Below are 6,684 nucleotides of genomic sequence, written 5' to 3'. Positions count from 1 at the left end.
ATTAAATTGAGTGCTGTTGGGAGAAGTAGGTAGTATTGCTTTTGTATTTAATGTCACTGCAAGACCAAACAGAGCATCTTTCAGGGTAGTGGCATATTGTTTGCTAGAAGGGTGACCGATGGTGTGTTTGGTGTGGTCTCAGATTGAGTCTGAACTTGCTTAAGCAGACTGACTTGTGACCAGCTTGCACTGTAATGTGAAAACTTCCAGTAGGTTGATTTGAAGCTCTTCATTGCTCAGATAATTGTTTCTGGGAGACTTGAGTGAACATTAAATTACATACTTGCTTTATCAAATATCTAACCTATGCCTTTAATTTATTGCCAGAAGGAGCAAGTGACCATGAATTTATTTTTCTCCAACTTGTGAATCACTTTGTGCTGCATACTCCATGTTCTCCTGATTATAATGGTGTAGTTTGTGTTCTTATAGTATGGAAGGAAGCTGAGAGCTTTCCATTCTGCATATTAATAAAATGGCCACAGGATCATAAGAAGGAAAAAGCAGTAGAACATTAAATTTGTTTAATTCTCTAGTTGTCATTACAAAATAAGCAATATATGTAACTAAGCTTCCAGCCAGATGGGTAGCCATTGTCAAAGTGGTGGTGGTATTTTAGTAAGTCTAAGACTACTAAAGAATAAATGTTTGAAGCTTCTATTCTGAACTGTTCTTAAATGGCACAAAGCTTATATAGAAAGAAGACAAAGCAGAAACTGATGCTGTGCTCAGAGGCGTAAGAATGTGTCAAAATACAGCCTGTGAAGAAGGGGAGAAAGACAAGGAAGGGTCTGTCAGTTAAAACATTTGGGGTGTACTCTAAGTCTTGGGCTGTGCAGTGCTTTTTGATTGTCCCTTTTTATTTGTCCTGCTGCACTGTCACTGTCTTGTTTCAGGCTGTTTCTAGCTCAGGAAACCTGATTTTTAATGAGTTATCCAAATTCTGGGAACTTGGAATAATAGTTTGTAGCAAAGCTTGGACTGAATTCAAAACTTTCATCCTACATAATGGAATCTTTCCTACAGAAATGCTTGAAAAAATATCTTGGATTCCATTGCACCCTTACTAAAAGCAAAAAAAGCATTGCATTTCAACATAGTGGCATGGATCTTCTCATTAGTGGTGTTAAGATCTCTGTGATGTAACCTCCCTTGTTTCCCAGGAGCTCTACTTTTAAGTCTGTGCCTGAGGGGTTTAAATCTAGATTTTAAAGAACATCCTGCACAGGAGTACTGAACTAAATGGCTGGCTTCAGCTAAACCCATAGTTTTCTGACCACCTAGCCCTGCGGTTTTACATGACTTCCTGTCAATTCATTTCCCTCTTAAGAATAGTTGATAGGTTCTACAGTTTCTTGACCAGGTTTTAATTAGGTCTTACAATAAAGCTCTTCTGCAAAGTTTGTGCCTTTTCATATCAGCCAAGATGTCTTCTTACTTGGAAACTTTGAGACTGTTACAAGAGTTTACTTTAGATAAAATAGTTCGGAAGTTTTAGTTTAGTTTAGATGAATTTTTCTGTTATTTTCTGCATGTATGTGAGCTCTCTTCCTCTCCTTTCCCCTGCTACCTGCTAAGAAATGGGCAATGCAAATAAAAATGGCATCAAAAGTAAGAGAAGAGTTCATACCTGACCATTTCATTTCAAGACATTTCCTACCTGTCTGTCCAAACTAGAATTGGAGAGCAAGAATGCAGAGCATCTAAGCGGGCAGTGTGGAGCCAGCCCCAGTGTCTTAGCTATTGAGTGCGTGTGGTGCACTTCTCCGTTATTACTTCAAAGCTCCTGAAGCTGCTGAATTTTTAAGTCTTTCCTTTTTGATCTCCTCGCGGGAATGTTTGCTGGTATAGCTGCTTGAATAGTATTATTGCCCTTTAGCTCAGAAGGAGTTTTGTATTCTACCAGAACTTGTTTGCAGGTGGTGTCTAGCTCTGGCACTGCAGCAAAGCCTGTAATAAGCACTTAGATTCTTTCTTATACAGTAAAACCCATGGTTGCTGCTCTTGCCTGGTGGCTGTCTGGCACTTTGCCAAATGACTATGGGATGCCCTGCTAGCCTTGGAATTTGAAATAAAGCAGATCCTGATGTCCAGAGCAATATGTGAATTGTGGCTGAGCACATGACAATTGTTATGCTCCTTAGCATTAGCTTGTTAATTTGTGTGATGCCTTAAATGTAAAAACATCCTAGCTGAAGTCTCTGCTGGTATCTATTGCATGCTAAACAAACATCTCAGTTTTTTCATTCCCTGCTAGTGCTGGGCCTGTGATAAACTGAACCATGAATTTGTGGGTTTTATGACTTTCTGTCCTTTTCCTCTCCATTTTCTGAATTCTGATCCCTTCTAAGCTTAATTTTTGTAATAAAAAGGGGAGAAATTATGTTCCAGTCACTGCTTTTTTTTGGTCACTGTGGTACTATGTGGAATTACAGGTGTTGCTAATGTCAGATAAAGACTGAGAGACTGTCACTTTTTTATCTATAGCCATGTAAGTATGGTAATGTGGAAAATGGTGCTTGAAAGTGTGTGTGTTTATATATCATAAAACAAAAGGACTCATCTATATTTTTTCTATTTTTTCAAGGTAGAAAACAAAACTGATTTTGGTATTTCTAAAAGACTTCCTTGCATGAATGACTTTCTGTAATGGATTTTGGGGTTTTGCTTACACTAGGAAGCTTAGGTCAGTCTTTTTTTCCTTATGTTCTTGTGCCTATTAAAAACAATGTTATCAAGGAAGTGGAGCTAACCTCATAAGTAAGCTTTGACATTCTTTGGATGAGCTATTTTTTTGATTGAGCCTTATCTTCCTCTGTATATACCCCTCTGGGGTAGTTATTCCAGTGCATCTTACCCTGAGCTACGCAAATATGCAGAAGATATAGGAAATTGAAAGGTACTACTTTGTAGCTTGAATGGAAATAAAGCATCTGAGGATTTGAATGTCTCAGCTTCGTGACTGTGTATGGGATGTTGAGAAATGCAAATCAAAGATAAATGAGTAAACTACTACTTTGAAATGTATGTGCTTTTCAGTTGGTTGGAGCTTACGTGCCAGCAAGGCTTCTGCAGCTCACCCATAGATTAGCCTTGTTCCAAACAAGGTTTCTGCAATGCAGTTGTAAAAATGCTGCTGACTGCTCTTCCCTTGTCTACCATAGTTTCTCTAGTAGGAAAGAGTAATGAGATTAAGTCTTGTAAAATGGTACCAGCTATCAGGAAACTGTGGCTCATGTTTTACTCGGAGCTCCTGTGTTCTAGTTATGCAACCCCATTGATGCTAAACAGCTGGAGACACTACATTGAACTTGGAGGGGATTTAGTCCATGTTTAGGCTGATCTGTTAAGGGCTTTAAGGCCGGAAAGAAACTTTTCCTGCAGACATATTATTACACAGCTCTAGACTTGCACCTACTATTGATGCTTGATTGGATACAAGACTAGATGCTTGACTCTGCCATAAACTCATTTCACTACGCAGCCTCACAGTTTTGTTGATGCATTTGTGAAGTAGGCCCATTCCTGCGTAACAAGGATAGAGCGACCATGTTCTGCTGGGGGTGCAGATGCCGCTTCTGCATTTCCTTGGACCTGGAAGAGCCATCCCTGAGCTCGTTCCCCAAAGGCAACTGAGAAGTATCTGCAGGCTGGAATCTCGAAAGAGGTGCAGAGGTACGCTCCAAACTGGTCAGGTCAAAACGACAACAACAAAAAACCCTTCTTAAAAGGCCCCTTAAAGTTTTGTAGTCATTGATAGGGGCGTATCCTTCCTGTGCACCCAAATGAAGGGGGTAAAGGGCAGAGCCGAGATTTTACCAAGTCATGAGGTTGCTGAAAGGTATTTTGGGGGCGAAGTAAAAATTCAGGCTGAAGTTTAGGCAATACCAGGTTCAGCTGACAAGTAATGTGACTTTAAAGTCAATCCTGTCTCTCTCAATCTCATGGCAGAAGTCTGTTTCCAATCTCTTTTTAAACTATTTTCCTTTTTTGTAAATACTGTTTTACAGTTCAGCTTTTTACTGTTTGAGTCCTTGTGTGCACATGTATGATTGTATTGCAAAAGTAACACAAAATCCTCAATGTTAACTAAAGTTTGACTGTGAGTCCTTCAGATCATATGAATTTGGCTCATCTTTTACCTTCCTTGAACTGGGAGTTTACCTATGGTTTTGTAATAGGGGCACAGACTAGTCAAGCTGCAACAGCAGTGAACTGTTTTGGGGATGTAATAGAAAATATTTTTTTCTACTTTGGATAGAGATGATTTCTTAAGCAGCAGACAGTTCTTTGCCATTTTCATGATATGTGAAGAAAATGAAAAATAACTGGATTTCCTACCAGAGTTTTGGGCTTTCTCTTGGCCATTGTTTCTCTATAGACGTGGTGCTGTTTCGATTTCACTGCGCAGTCTTGTGGTGTCCAGTGGGGCCCTCCCTGAAGCAGGAGTAATGGTGATAGCGGAGGGGACACCCTGATGGACGCCTAAGCTCTCAGCAGCTGGTTGTACTTTGTAAGCTTTTTTTATGGATGCTGTAAGTTGTTGTCACTTTGAGATGAAGCTCCAGGATTTGAGACAGTAGGTTTTCATTTTTATCCTCTAATGAAATTGTACACCAACTATACTTGTAGTATAACATGAGCTTGGGCCTGATGCACTTCATACACTAGTGCCCTAACCCTGTCACTTGTAGGGTTTTTAATATCTTGATACATGAATATTCTTCCTAGGTATTAAGTATTAGATGTTCTGCCAGAACATTATTATAAACCTAACACAACCCTGACAACCTTTCCTCATTCATGCTCTTGAGGCTACAGCTTAGGGTCATCTCCAGTAAAATTACCTTGAGGCAACTCTGTCCTGCTCCTGTCTGCAGCAGACTTTTCGTAGTTTCTTTACACTTGAAGTGCTAAGGCAATTTGGTGTTTCTGAAACACTAGCATATACCTTAATATAGTTGAAACTCTCCTATAGCCTCAATATCTCTGCCCTCGTGCTTCCAAAACAAAGTGCTTGCTGAATTTGCAGCAGAACTGGCATGTGCCAGGAAGGGAATAAAATGCTCTGGCAGTGTGAGCTGTTTGCAGTGAGGCTGCTCACTGGCTATACTGTTGGTGCCTGGGGTACCTTGTGGCACCAGGCTGAGGCCTCATAAGGAGGTTTGTAAAAAAAACTTAGCCATGCTTGTGTGTGAGCCCAAGCAATTAAAAATGGGATAGCAGTGACTCAAACACTCAGGAACAAAATCATAGTCATCTGTTGTAAGATCAAGTTTTCAGAAGAAATCGCAGTTTAGCCCCAGGTTATCCAAGTCCAAACTTCTAGGTCTTTTTTTTTTTTTAAAAAAAGCATATTTTCTTCCCCACATTGTCTGTTTTGAAAGGTGTTCTCTTTTTAAAGGCTTCCCCAGCATCAGTGAGCCCTGCTCGGTGCTGGTTTTCCTGGCAATATCAGAGTGCTGAAATGTTGGGCTAATTCTGGAATAGCATGCGGTTAAATGTGCCTGGGTCCAGGGTGGCTGGGCAAGGTGGGCTCTCCAGGCCAGGCTCAGTGATGACCACCCTTCTCCTTGGGGAGGAAGAGAAAACATTCCTGGATGAGTGGTGCATATATTTAGGGATTTTCTTCCCCAAAACTGAGCTGCAGCCTTAACATGGAGAATGCACATAGTTGTTATAGTCTTTCATGTTTGTGCCCATGTAACTCTGGTTGGAAGGAGTGGCCAGCAGCAGATGGAGGAGGCGAAAAGGCTGGTGGGCACATGCCCAAGGAATATGAACCTGACTCAGAAGCAAGTGAGCTGCCACAGGGGTAGAGCGGCTCCTGCTGCAGCTAATAAATCAACTCAAAGACTATTAAAATCTGTAGGTTTTTTTCCTAAACAGAATTCCTTCTTTGTATAAGTCTGACCCTAAATACCTGAGATGTTTCCTTTTAAGACTTAACATTTCATACCTTGCTTTTTGTGTTTTGGAGGCCAGGGTAAGCTGTGCTTTTATGATTTGCCCAGTTTTGCTAAAATAGCGAAACGGCTGTTTGTGCGCTATGGGGCAGCGGCACAGTGTAGTCTTGCATGAGAGGAGCTGTGTGGAGCATGCTCGTCCCAGCCCTCCCATGAGGGCTTGCTAGCCAAAATGCCTTGAGCACCGGCCTCTCCCGACCAGCTTTGCTCTGCGCTTGCTCTTCAGGTAGTGATGATAATTTCATAGTCTTTTAATTAGTTAAAATACAGCTGCTGGGCTGTAAGCAATAAAAAGCCCTTTAGCGAATGTAAAACTTCAAAACAGCTCAGGGACATAGCATATGTGAGCTGTTCCCTACCTTATAATGGCATCAGGGGACAGGTGACTCATAGGATGATTTTTGTTCCAGAGGAGTCGGAGAACAAGTATCATCCCAGCATTAGCTCCAGTGAGGAAATGAGTGTTAATGATGACGAAGAGGACGCATGAAAGGCAGCTGAGCCACAGCATTGCCCTGGGCCTTGTGCTGATGCTGAACCTGAAATCAGGCATGATAGAAGTTGATGATGGGTTGTAAAACTTGTTCAGTCAGCATCAAACCCTTCTGATATTGCAGCTGCTGTGCGAGGTGACTATTGTGCAGATAGCCATTTTATTGTTTGCCCACCTTTATGTAACATTTCAGGGTTTTCTGATTTCCCCTATGCTGCTTCCTTA

Source organism: Apteryx mantelli, chromosome 5 (assembly GCF_036417845.1).
Source record: "Apteryx mantelli isolate bAptMan1 chromosome 5, bAptMan1.hap1, whole genome shotgun sequence".
Lineage (NCBI taxonomy): Eukaryota > Metazoa > Chordata > Aves > Apterygiformes > Apterygidae > Apteryx > Apteryx mantelli.
The sequence above is the reverse complement of the archived record's forward strand: the minus strand, read 5'-3'. Positions refer to the sequence as shown.